This window comes from Symphodus melops (assembly GCF_947650265.1).
Source record: "Symphodus melops genome assembly, chromosome: 9".
NCBI lineage: Eukaryota > Metazoa > Chordata > Actinopteri > Labriformes > Labridae > Symphodus > Symphodus melops.
This window is the reverse complement of record NC_136699.1, coordinates 13,707,037-13,720,370: the sequence shown is the minus strand read 5'-3', so window position 1 is coordinate 13,720,370 and position 13,334 is coordinate 13,707,037. Positions and strand designations below refer to the sequence as shown.

Here is a 13,334-nt window from a genome sequence, read left to right as displayed (position 1 = left end):
AAAACCCATTCAAATATTAGTTGAATTTTAACTAATGGTTAGCGCTGGCAAAGTAATTTATGCTTCCCATAAGTGAAACAATGCAGGTGTCTGCTGCTCCCTATGAATGACATTTGACACCTACATAAACTGGGTGTCTGTTAAGGAAATTGTGAATGTCCACACAGTCCTACTGTTTATACATTGTATTATTATACAGCATTTCTTACATTACTCTGCTGAAATAGAGACAGTCGGGTTCCCCGGTCTTTAGCACAGTTATTGGGGGGGTCCAAAGCTGAAATGTATGGTAACCTCTGCTCTATATCATCATTGATACAGTTCTTGCACGCTGTACCTTTACCATTTCTGCATGCCAAGATACATTCAACACCTTTCTCCATACAATTAAAGCTCCTCAGGAGCCATTGGGTCCTGTGTTTGAACCAGCTTATAACCATAAACTCCTCCCACCCATCAATAGTCACTGAGGTCCAAAAGACTCTGCTAAACCTTCCAGTCCCAGGTTTTGATATCGGCCTGGAGACTTTGCTTTGCAGCTTCACCCTCTATCTGTTGGAGGTACAGTTTCAAGTTAGACTAACTCAGCCACCGCCTTCCATAAGAACCTGTATCAAACCAGACACACTGACACCAGGTATAGAGTAACAGATGGTACATCATATGTGTACTGGAAAATGTGGATACCAGTTCTTTAATGGCTAAAGTAACTTGCAAAATGTTCACTGTTAAAACCAAGAACTCCTGTTTTGATCAACAGATCTGAGTAGATATGGTACGTTTATCACCAAGTGCAAAGCACCTGGTGCATTTATGCAACAACCTCTAATGTTGAAAAATTAAGCCGATGTGAAAGTGTCAAATCTTGCAGTATGTCGAGTGTCCACTAGAGGCTGGCTGCAGCGGCACAGGAAGTCACATACACACCCATTCAAAAAGCCTGTTTTTACAGCAGCCATGAACATGTTTACAGCCTGCTTCAAAAAACCAAATAGGTGTGATTAGCTCATGCCTCCATCCACACACATTGTACGGGGGGGGTGAATGTTTTGATGACTCATCAGTTTTGATTGGATGAAGGATAAGAGTTATTCACAATAAGGCGTGTAGCTGGGCTGATTGATAGGCAGGCGTGGTGTAGCTGGTGTCAAAATTTTCAAAACCTGCCTCAGCTCCAGCTCTTAGCCTGTCGTTAGGTTGGCTAAAAGTTAGGTTAACTCAAAGTTAGGTTGAGACAGGATTTTGAGCATAGAAACGATCGGCTTCCAAAGCCCCCTGCAGTAACAGACAGGTGATGTGACGTCACTCAGGCTTCTGCCATTCATATTTACAGCCTATAGTAACAACACAAGCAGAGACACAGGACCACGGTGATCCAGAGCTAAATGTGCAGGTACACTCACACTATTAGATTACTGCTTAGAAACTCGGAGACGAGCAGACAGTTTGTAAAAAATAGTATGTTGTGTTTTGATACGTGTTTCTAAGGGAACCTTATAAATATGCTGTTTTCTATATAATAGATGCTTCTTTGTTGTGCTTATTAAGATCTTATCTAAACAGATATCTGATTCGAAAAGTGCAAACTCAAATTATAAAAGTCACCTTGTATGGTTTTGGTCAGGTTCAGCCCATAAACAAAGTTAAAAGGACAGGCTGGGCTCTGAGAAAACTTGCATTGGCTCAGGTCAGTGGGGCATAGTGTAAGCTAAATGACAAAGGTACAGCGTGCAAGAACTGTATCAATGATGACGTAGAGCAGAGGTTACCATACATTTCAGCTTTGGACCCCCACAATAACTATGCTAGAGACTGGGGAACCCCACTGTCTCTATTTCAACAGAGTAATGTAAGAAATGCTGTATAATAATATAATGTATAAACAGTAGGACTGTGTGGACATTCACAATTTCCTTAACAGACACTCAGTTTATGTAGGTGTCAAATTCATAGGGAGCAGCAGACATCTGCATTGTTTCACTTATAGGAAGCATAAATTACTTTGCCACTGCTAACCATTAGTTAAAATTCAACTAATATTTGAATGGGTTTTTTTTCCACCATAATGGGTAAGATATGAAATTTTAGATCATTCAACTTTTGTATTTGGTGATAAGCATATCGCGAGCCCCCTGTCAGTGTCTCATAAGCCCCCAGGGGGTCCAAATCCCCACTTTAAGAACAGTAGAGTGTGAAGAAAGTTCAGACCTGGACCCCTAATACATTAAGCAATGTGGTGCAGTATATTTTTTAACTAGTATTCGAGATATTAAAATCAACATATAGAGCTATTGTAAATTTACATGTAAACGTGGGCGTGGCCATTTCTCCACCAAGGAATGGATTTTTTTGAAAACAAATGTTTACAATGGATTCAGAATCCTAAAGAACCCCTAGTTTGACCCCTCACAAGCTACCAAAAGCAAAGGTTAACATTTTCAAATTTTCATCAACAAGTATATAGTACAATAAAGTGTACCCTGGTACCCTAACTTTGAGCTGCTCTCACGGATTTTCCTATGGGAGTTGGAATTAAATGTTTTTTTATGTGTTATAAGACACCTTTATGAACACGTTTGTGAAGAAATCTATTGGTAAGGAATTTATTCCCAGATTTTTGCAATATGCCCTTACTATAAAGGATGCTTTTTTTATCGTTTGAATAAAAAATAAAAAAAACAATACAATTAAAGTACATAGGAGACATACTTACACTGACCTTATTAACAAGGGAATAAATGCCTCGTGTTGAAATCTACTGTTAACCACATAGATCACAAGTCATATGTCCTCTCCACTCCTTTTTCAAAATGTCAACAGACAATTCTGTATCAACAAACTGCAGCTCGAAAGGGGAAAGTTTCCAAACATGCAGTACTCCTCCATAGATTGTGCCATTAATGTGTGATTGGTTCATTCATTAACCAGGATTGGGAGAGAAGCAATTTGCCACCTCTGATGAAGCGTTGAGAACCGGGAGGAACATTAGATGTAAACTCTTTTTATGCTGTTGAACTTTTTACCACAAAAACTCAAAGCAATCTCATCAAAGTCAAAAGATAAAGAGGCCCTGCAGCATGTAATTCATTATTATGGGTCACTGTGTCCAAGTCTGATCAACATGAACTTTTGTACCTTGGTGTTTTTGCTCTGCCTCAAACATCCAGCTTAGCTGTCGCATTCTGATCACTGATTTCACCAATCACCTTCGGCCAGGTGTATCTTTTTTGTTGTTTAGCATCTGAAAGTCATTAGCTACCCAAACTTTGTCTTGACTGAAGTTGAAGTTGATTTTTGTAAGGTCAGTAAAGGTCTTCTTAGAAGGGATACATACATTTTCCCGCATTTTCTTACTGCGTTGTTGTTTTACCAAATAGTGCTATCCATTGAGATGTGATTCTACAGTAGGCAGTCTGTGCAGTCCAGGGAGCATTGTATGGTACAGGCTTTTGGTCTATTGAGAAATACTTCCTCTAAAATCTTAAATAAAGGTTTTATTATACAGTCTCAAAATATGTGCTCAGTTTCCTTTCCTGTGCAAATGTACTGGGGTTGGAAGTGGTGGGTGTAGGTGTAACAGAAAACACTCAAATCACTTAAGAACGCCTCAAAATAGAACGTGCTTTAAAAATTCAGCAGGTGTTCGGTACAAACAAACAAATCAATATGCAATATGGACTATAGAAATTTTAGTGAAGCTGCTTTTTTTTAATACTTACCAAGTCAAATAGCAGCGGGTCCTCACTTGAATTAAAAGCATTGTAAAAGTAATGTCATATCGTGCTACCATATGGGCTGTGTAAGTTATTAACCTCATGAATACTGCTATGATTGTTATGGCTTTTAGATTGCAATTAATCATGTTTTAAAGCATGTTTGAAACTCCATCATTTTTCATTTCAAGGCCGTTTTTGTTATGCTTTAAAAAGGGAAAAAGGATCTCTTTATGGATCGAAAAAATTCATCAAAACAGCTAAAGTCTAGTGACTCACCTGATAATGTCCATTTAATAGGCTGATAACACCTGAAACTGCTGGCCTAGTTTGTGCCCCGAAAAGGGGAACAATTCTTTAAATTGTGTTGGATGTAAATTCAAACATCTGCATTGCAGAAAGACTTAGGACAGTTGTAGGTTAACACCTTAATATTGTGAGTATCAGATACATGTTTGTCCTTTAATGTTAGAAACAAGACTTACATTTGCATAAACTAAAATCACAGTTAATCAGTTTTGGAATGAAAGCATGATGCAGAGTTGTTTCATTTAGGTCTGAATCCCTCTAGTTCAAGGAGATGTCTTATAAGGAAGTTGGGAGGCGTTGCTATTATTCCTCGTGGCATTTTAATGTATAAGCTCGTACATTTACATATACACACTGGCCAGTAATGTTTTAAAAAAGCAGTGATACAAAAAGTTTCCTCCAAACTTTACCTACCTCTCAGATGTGTCAGGGGTTATTTCAGAATGCCAAAGTTTAATATGTTGTTATTAAACTTATATAGTGTTATTTATGTATTGATTTATATATACAGTATATGCTGCATACTTGGTGTAAATAGCCAGTCAAGCATCTCTAATACTTGGATGGAAATGTAATTCCCCTGACTGAAAGATGAACAATGCATCTACATTTCTTTTCACTGACATTCACTTGTTTGGCCATGTTGTCGTCATGTAGTTGTTTGCCATTAGAAGTAAACGCTGCAGTTAGATTTCCATGTTTAATGACTTAAACAAAGCCTTTGAGGCTTCATTAGTTTGCACAGTGGTGCAGGCCAAACTAGATTGTCTAAGAAATAGATTTCAAAGTTAAAGCAAACAAACAAAACTTGTGTCCTCAGGTGATCCACCCTGTCAAAACAGGAAGAAAATATTAAATAATAACTGAAAACATAAATGCATTTATAGAAAGAAACCTTCGAAATCCAAAAGCTGTAATTTATAGATAAGACATTCATCATAAAACGCTCCAGATTCATGGTTATGGTCTATAAAATAGCTCTTTGAATGATTTTATTCATGAGCAAAGTATTATTCAATATCTTCATGTTTTCTTGATGTATCCTGGCCTCCTATTTTTTCCTCCTCACCATTATAAATCAGTGCAGTGCTGTGGGATGACATGGATGCCAGCCCTTGGTTTTTTTGAGCTAGAATAAGACAAGCTCTCTGTTGTGTTTGATACTTTTTCTCTTAGAATCTTTCTTCAGATCAGCACAGCACAACTGTGTCTCTGACAGAGGGAACAAAGATCGCCCAAATTAGATGTGAAAAATAAATCTTGACAAAACTCCCAAGGAGCCAATGACCTCAGAGTTCTAATGGTAATGGCTGCATGATGAGTGTACATTACCCAGAGGCGTATTTTAGCACCAAGTTATCATCTGCATTCACAGATAGCCTGGTGGGTGTGGCGTCTGTTCTCCTTTTTCACAAATTTATAGTCACAAACAAGCAACACTTTGACTGAAGGTGCTAATCAAGCTGTATTTCTAATTCATGATAATATGTTAATTGTTTCTCTGGATGTCATCACCTCTTTGTTTCATAAATCAACAGAGTTATGTAGGTTTCAGAACAGAACTGCTACATGCCCACACATCAATTCCATTAACTGCAAACATATGATGTCTTGTCAAGAACCTCCCCCTATACTGTAAGAGGTGTCTCAATATGCCTCATTATTCTTCACCCCGCTAAGCCTGCTTTATTCATCACACTGTTGCTGAGCCACAATGACAGACTCTTCAGACAATGGAGACTCTCTTTTCTGAGTTTTTGACTGAGTTCCAATGTATTGAATTCATAACATCGATTTCCTGATTTGGCAAAAATGTTTAGTGTCACCTCAGACAGAAAGGAAAAGCCAAATAAAAACTAATGGAATAAAAAGTGTAAATTGCAATTTGGTAATGATTACGAGCGTGTAAACTCTCTAGGCAAGAACATGCTGCATTGCTCAGGATATTTTTCTCACCCTCCCTGCCTTTGAATATTTCACACTGGCGTAGTCTTTGGAGATGTAAGTCATACTGAGAGAATTTGACTCTGCATGCTAAAAAGGCATAAATACGGGATGGAGGAAAGAAACATAACCAGCAGATGACCTTATTACACTCAGTGTGTACCATGCAGTAGCAATATTGCCTTATTTGTCATTATTACCGCCTGCCATTACAGTGAGTGGGTGGAATATCAATTTGACAGAGAGGGCCTCAGACTAAATGTTAAGGAGCCCCCTGTCATGTGAGACACATCCCTACTGTTCTGAGTGGGCAGATATGGCTGTTTTTTACTACTTATGGATAGTCAATGGAAAAGCAAAGAGTGGAATTGCTGTAATAAGGCATTTACCAATGCAGAGTAGCACTGTGCACCGTCAGAACATATGTTAATGCACTTGGCTGTGGCCACAGAAACAGCAAGAGCCTTTGGGGGGGGGGGGGCGACAATTGGGACGGACCTCCTGGAGCACACATTTGCCTTCTTCAAAGATATTAATAGCGTAGGAGACGGGGAGAAATTACACTGGCAGTGAGGAGAAGTTTGTTTTGGTGATGGACCGCAATCGTAAGCAACATCCAGGGCAACAGAGACTGCTCCGTACTCGATGGCTGTGGAGTTGCATCAGTGGCACACTTTTAAGTGACTGCGCTGCCAGAAAATCTGACATCAACATATTTGAGGAAGATATGCGCGGAGCAAATGGGGATATGACTGTGAGCCTTGTCTCTGTGCTTTATCAATGTTTTATCAAGGCTGCGCCACTGGTGTTGCACAAAGGATTGTCTGTGTTCCTTCTGCAGCATTGACAGCTGCAGAACATATTGGAAAGAAGATGTCAGAAAAATATGCTTTACATAGAATTTACCAATAGGGAATATAAAAAGGGGAAATAATGTCCTGAAACCAGTATTTCATTTTGCTTCCTTTTTCCTGTTTTACTGTGTGTTTAAAAACTTCAAACATCTGCCAACAGTGTCTAGATAAACAGAGTTTATGCAGACAACCATTTGCTGCAACATAAAAAAGGTTCTTTATTTGTGTTTCATATATATTTTCCTCAAGAAATAATCATTATTTGCGTTTATCTGCAGCAAGACGGTGGCAAGGGCAATGCCCAAAATATAACACCATGTGGAAAATATTAACTGTAAATATTTCACACTTTGCAGTTGTTGCCAAAGTAGTTCTTGTTTTCTGTCATCCATATTATCTGTCATCCACGATAAATTAAACTCTTCTTTTGCTGTATCAGCACGTCAGCTGGAGAAGTACTAAATGGACTTTCATGCTGTTCCACAAACAGTCATATTTTCTAATTCAAATTTATGCTTTAAAAAAAAACTACATGGGTGAGATTATTTTTATTTAAAGCAGCATTTGGAAATCAAAATAACTCTGATTTAGAGGGTGAGGTGTTGTTACTCATGATATCATTGCAACAGTGATAATACGTATAATCATGAAAAACCTCCCTTGTGTCTAAAAAAGATTCCCTCCTTTATTCAGGTTAATAATAGCTTCTATGATTGCTCTTTGTAAGTGGAATCACATAGTAAAGGCTATATGATGGTTTATTCATCACACTGGGCACTAAAAGATAGCTTTCTTTATTCTATCAAACAGCAACATCTTAAGAAGTTAAGGTTATGATCCTCTCAGCAGATAATGATAGAAATGCTGGGGTTTTTTTCAACTAACAGCAAATGATTTTAAACAGGCATTCCAGAGAGACAGAAACAGTGTTCTCTCTGATAAACTTGATCTGTTAAGAAAACAAATGATCCCTGTGTGGGGATCAGATTTTGAATCAATGGAAAAGCAACAAATGTGGTCTTTTTGAAGTGAGACCTGTCAACACTCCTGCAGAGAGAGGGCTATTTGTTCTTTGAGACATTAATAAAGTATTATCACTTCTGTTCTAAGGCTCTAATTGAAATTTCTAACAAGCCCACAAGTCCTTTGGTCTGTTAAGGATTCACAAGCTTCTTGTGAAATGTGAATGCTCGTGTTGATGTGTGAAGACTGACTGAGTACACTTTGAAACTCAGATGGAACAAGTGGAGCGACATTACCGGCTGCTAACCATTTAGCTTTTTGAATTCAAGTCAGAGGAAACTCCCAGTTTCCGGAGATCATTTTCAGTAAATGTTCTGCAAAATCACGAGTCAGTTACCTCGTCAGGCTCAGTGTTTTCCAGTGAATGACAATGATCTTTACTTCAAACACGAGGCTGCCATACAGTTTGTCGTTGCACATAACAATCTATGGACAATGCTTCTGCCAGTCTAAATAAAAGGAGCTGTCAGGCGCTACAGTGAGAGTGAGATCAAAAGGATGAACGATTCACATTAGTAAAAACTCTTAGCTAGAGATAGATAGAGTGAAGTTTTGACACATCAAGGGGATTTCTGTTCCCTTTTCCTCTCTGTTTCCTCTCTTACAGTACACTTAATGGCTGCTTTATTAGACGCACCTCTCCATAAATGGAGCTCACTCCTCCAGACAGTGAGTCAGGCCTTTGTGAGTCATTGTGCAAGCAGATAGAACATGCAGCAGGGTTGTGAGGTTCACTTACCGTCCAGCTAAATCCTAAAGGCTCCTCACATGTGTCACCAACAGCTTCAGTATGTCATTTTCTATCAACAGCAGCATCCATTTTTTCTTTCTTCTTCTTCTTTTTTTTTTTTTTGCAAGGCGGCCTAATTAGGGAAAGTTCTTGCTTTGGTGTTGAGTTGGTGTGAAAATATGCATTCTGTGACAGACAGTGGAATAACATTTGACTCTAAAATGGACATAACATGATCTTTTAAAACAGAAATCTTTGAAAACTAAAAACTCTCGAAAGAGTCAAGTTGCTTAAGTTCTTAAGCTCGCGACACACTCGATAATTTAATGCCCGATTTCGAGCCTTATTTGCCAATCAACGATCCAGAGGAGCGTGGCCCGATGTGAAGCTTGTTTGAACTAATTATTTGTCAAAAATATACTCAAGTTTGTTTGGTTTGTGGTAAGATTATTTTCCTGCTCCCGATCCAGTTAGAGTCCACAGGATCTTGAATCGTAATAAACCCTTTTGATATTTATGATTCCAAATCAGGCTGCCTCTGGGAGACTACTCACAATAGCCAATGAGAGTGAGCAGACCAGGAGCTGTCACCAAATGGATGTCTTTTAATTTTGAAGCTCACAATGGCAGCGAACACAAACACAACTTTGCCTCGAGTCAAAAATATTGAAAAAGACCATCTTGTAGAAATATGGCAACAACACCTGTGCCTTTATGATGTCTTATTCAAGGTTCAAGTTCAAGGTTCAAGGTTGTTTATTGTCAAATATGCTCCATGTTAAACATACAGCACAGATGAAATTGCAATCCCCCCAACCCCAGTGCAAACCTGCAGTGCAAAAGAAGAGCACTAAAAACTAGCAATAAAAAAAAACTATACTATAAAACAGATGACTTAGCTAAAGACATTTGGACAACAAATAACAAACGACAGACAGTCGACAGACAAGGGCACTTGTGAGTATTTCACCATGAGGTAGTAGTGTGTAGTATGTAGATAAATTAAAAATATTAACAATATAAACAGAGTGCAGATTAAGTTAAAAAGTGAGGTAGTGCGTTGAAAGGTGCAAATAGCATAAACAGTATAAACAGTATAAACAGTAAACAGTAAACGGCTGTGCAGAGTTTTTTAGGGTGCGTGAATTAGTGGAGCACGCGGGGGGTGGAGGTGCAGGGGGGGGTGATGACCAATGCAGTAGGGGCGGACTGTGGCAGGGTGCAGGGGGGGGAGAGGCAGAGGGTGGGAGGAGGGCAGAGGGGAGGCAGAGGGTGGGAGGAGGGCTGAGGGGACGAATGGGGGGGAGAGCAGGGAGGGAGTTAAGTCTCCCGACTGCCTGGTGGAAAAAACTGTTCTTGAGCCTGCTGGTACGGGCACGGAGACTCTGCAGTCTCCTCCCAGATGGCAGCAGGCTGAGGAGGCTGTGAGACGGGTGGGTGGGGTCACCTGCAATCCTGGTGGCTTTGCGGGTGAGACGTGTATTGAAGATGTCCAGAAGGGGGGGAAGAGAGACACCAATGATCTTCTCAAGGCTCATTATTCAAGACGTACTAACAAATGGTGAACAAGCAAAAAGGGTGGGCAGTCTCGTGTCTGTGGAATGGCGTCTGCAAAAATTTTCCTGAGAATTATGACGTTTTAAAACAGTTGATACTGTCATTATGTCAGTGGTCTCCCGAGTTTTAAAAATCAGTTAAGATTTGAAAACGGTCCAGTGCAACCCCCCCATACAGCAGATGTTCAAAATTAAATCCCATATGAAAGAATGTTTCCTCTGTTGAGGTTAATAGGGCATTTTGGCTGGCACATCTAGCCCAAAAGAGTTATTTTTTATTCAAACTTGTAACTCTTGCTGTTATTTGTGTGTGTGCCTAATGGTAGTTGAAAGATCAGCACATCAAGAAATAGAAAAAATATATATTTCCCTTGTTGAATAATCAAAGGTCTTCGAGTAGCATGGACATTAAAACCAACAAAATCCTCCCCTCTGCCACCGGCGTCCAACCGTGTAGCAAAAGGTTGTGGGTGTATTTAAGTGTTCTGTCAGCAAGTAGTTACATTGTGGACAATATTTAAGTGCACTAGGGCCTTGTAAATGTACAGTTCCTAAGGCACATGTTCTTCATGTCCTTCCTTACTGTTTTTAATCTGAGCAACAAGTAAACAGTGCAGCAAGTTTTTCATTTTGTATAGATGCACGCAAACAATTAAACCATAGCATGCTATATACCAAGTGAACATCACATGCCACTGTATGCAAGAGTCTTTTTTAGTGCAGATTCAGTGTAATTCTCTGCTCTTTCCTTGCACACTGGAACAGACAAATTTCACGTTGTTTTTCCTGTTAAAGTCTGGATTTAGTTTTTCATCAGTACATTTACTATTAACGCTTGCTGCAACTTCATTCAACATGGTATTCCTACACAATTTAGGAAACAAAGAGAGTGTATCTGAGAAGAAAATGTGCTTGTTTTGTGGAATCAAAGGGCACTCAAGCAGGAAAACAGGACAGCAGCATGACTTTTTTTTTCTCCCTCTTTTAAAGTGAAGCAGCTGGTTTGAAACATGTATTGTTTGTATCTGGTAATGTAGCAATGTTGCACTTCATGTGAGGTAAAAGAGTGGAAAAAGCTGGCATGCTGAAATGTTTGTTGCACACATTTCTGGATGCAGTTGGTGAGGCAGGGGAAGGTGTTCATTTCTGCAATGCAATGAATACGGAGAAGGGCAACAAAAAGGAGCCATACTGAAAGCAGCAAAGCGCCTCATGTCTGCCAATGTTTGGTTTGTACGATGTTTTTGCCTCTATAAATACAACAAATATTGTTACTGACCAGAGGCAAACCAAAAAGATTTGCCAGCTAGATAACGTGTCACTGTCTCAAGATGGTTCCAGGAAATTACTTTACTTTACTCCAATGATGTGCACAGTCCCCAGATCACAGTCTAATACAACACTTTTGGGATGTGGTGAAGTGGTATGTTCACAGCTGCTGGAAAACTGCAAAAACTAACCTGTCAAGTCACTATAGATCAAATCCCCTATGGAACATTTTTGGCACCTTGTTGCAGCAATGTGTCAAGGAAAGATCTGCTGGTTCTGAGGGTCCAGGTCCACAGTCCAAAGTTATACTAAAGTGTGCCAAATGAAATTGTCAATGAGTGTATTTACAATACGAGTGAAGGACTACAGTTCAGGCGGAGACCTGCGGCTAAAATATTCCTTCCCTTCCTTGGCTTTTTAGCATAGACACCATGACATACTGAATTTGCATAGTAGTAAAGATCAATGTAGCTCTTGGAGGCTGGTGTGACACTTATTCAAAACAGCTCCCCTTTTTTCCCCCTGGTGTAGTCTAGAGCAAAAGGGGGTGAGCAGGCAGTGAGTGATGTGGGTAAAGAAAGTCAGACACTTCCTCAGCTGAAGTCAACCTCAAAGAGCATTTTGTCATGTATCTTCACTTGGTAAAGTACCTGCAACCCTCTTCACATCACTGCAGAATCAAGGTCTGTTTCACACTATTTGATGCCGTTTGATGTCAGGTGAGATGTGAAATACGAAATAGAGGAGTAAAAAAGGCATGTCTTTTCTAAATCTGGCAGAGCAGGCCTTTTTTTTTGTTGTTTTTATTCTCATCTTCATCTTTGAGCGCACGATTGCTTTTAGTTAAGTGATAATTTTCAAGTTAGATGTCACTGCGTCGTGAAGGATGTCCTTCAAAACGCGTCTGATTTCAAGGGACAGCTTGACAAAAACTCACTTTGAATTTGGTTGAAAGCATGTCTAATTGAATTTTGATACGTAATTAAATCAAGCAATAAATCAGCCCAGATCCCAGTGCAACCGACAATTCAACACTCCCGAGCACCACAAGCTAATTATGATGAAGTTATTATCTCAGCCAAAGGGAGTACTCTGAATGGCTCCTTCCTTCTGCATCATGTCGAATCTCTTCGACTCGAACGTGCTCAACCTTGAGGAAAGGGCGTCTCTCATATTAAGGATCCAGAAGATCCTATAAATGTCACTTGCTTGGCTGCTAATGTATCCGTGTTGAAACATTGTCCCATTTTAAAGCAGGTGATTACTTAAGAGCAGTGAAATGTTTGCGCCTCACTTGTACACATGAACATGTTGCTGCACGGGGCCAGAAAAAAAAAAAAAATCTGATGTGTTGTAAATCAGCAGTTACAGCTGGTAGTAATTTCTCTCAATAATCCCTTGACGTGAAGGAAGTGGCTATATTGATTAAGCATGGATTTAGAGCATCATCCTCATCATCTGGCTCCCAGTCTCATATGGTTAATCAATTACATTCCCCTGTGATTTAAGTGTGCTTTAGATGCCATGCTCTGCACATGTAATCTCATGACATAAGGAATTAAAAGGAGGTCTAATTATAACTTTGTACCAATGTGTCATAGCAGACTGTTTTAATACCTTGCCTAAGAAGACAAATTGGTGTGTCAGGAAAGAGAGGTGCTGCATTTTGATCTGGTGTGAAACCAAATTTAGAAGTTAGTTCTGTCTCTCACATTATCCTTGTAAATAAATTTGCATAAATGAATCTAATGTGTTTTAATGATCTGCCTGCGTGAAGCTTACAAACCTTTCACAAACACATAAAACAGCAAAAAGGCATAACTCCCCAGACAAGCGTGGAAGATGTACTTGCCATGGTATTCGTAAATGAATCCTCTGCATCAATAACCGGAGTAGCCTCTTTCTGCCTAATTTGATGAGCAAAAAGAACATTGAT

The 13,334-nt window shown here is 39.4% G+C and overlaps 1 protein-coding gene across 2 annotated transcripts in view; it reads left to right on the top strand.

The window, feature by feature from the left end:
- Positions 1 to 13,334, top strand: part of pcdh11 (protocadherin 11) — a 126,725-nt gene that overhangs the window by 58,037 nt on the left and 55,354 nt on the right. The window lies entirely within an intron of this gene.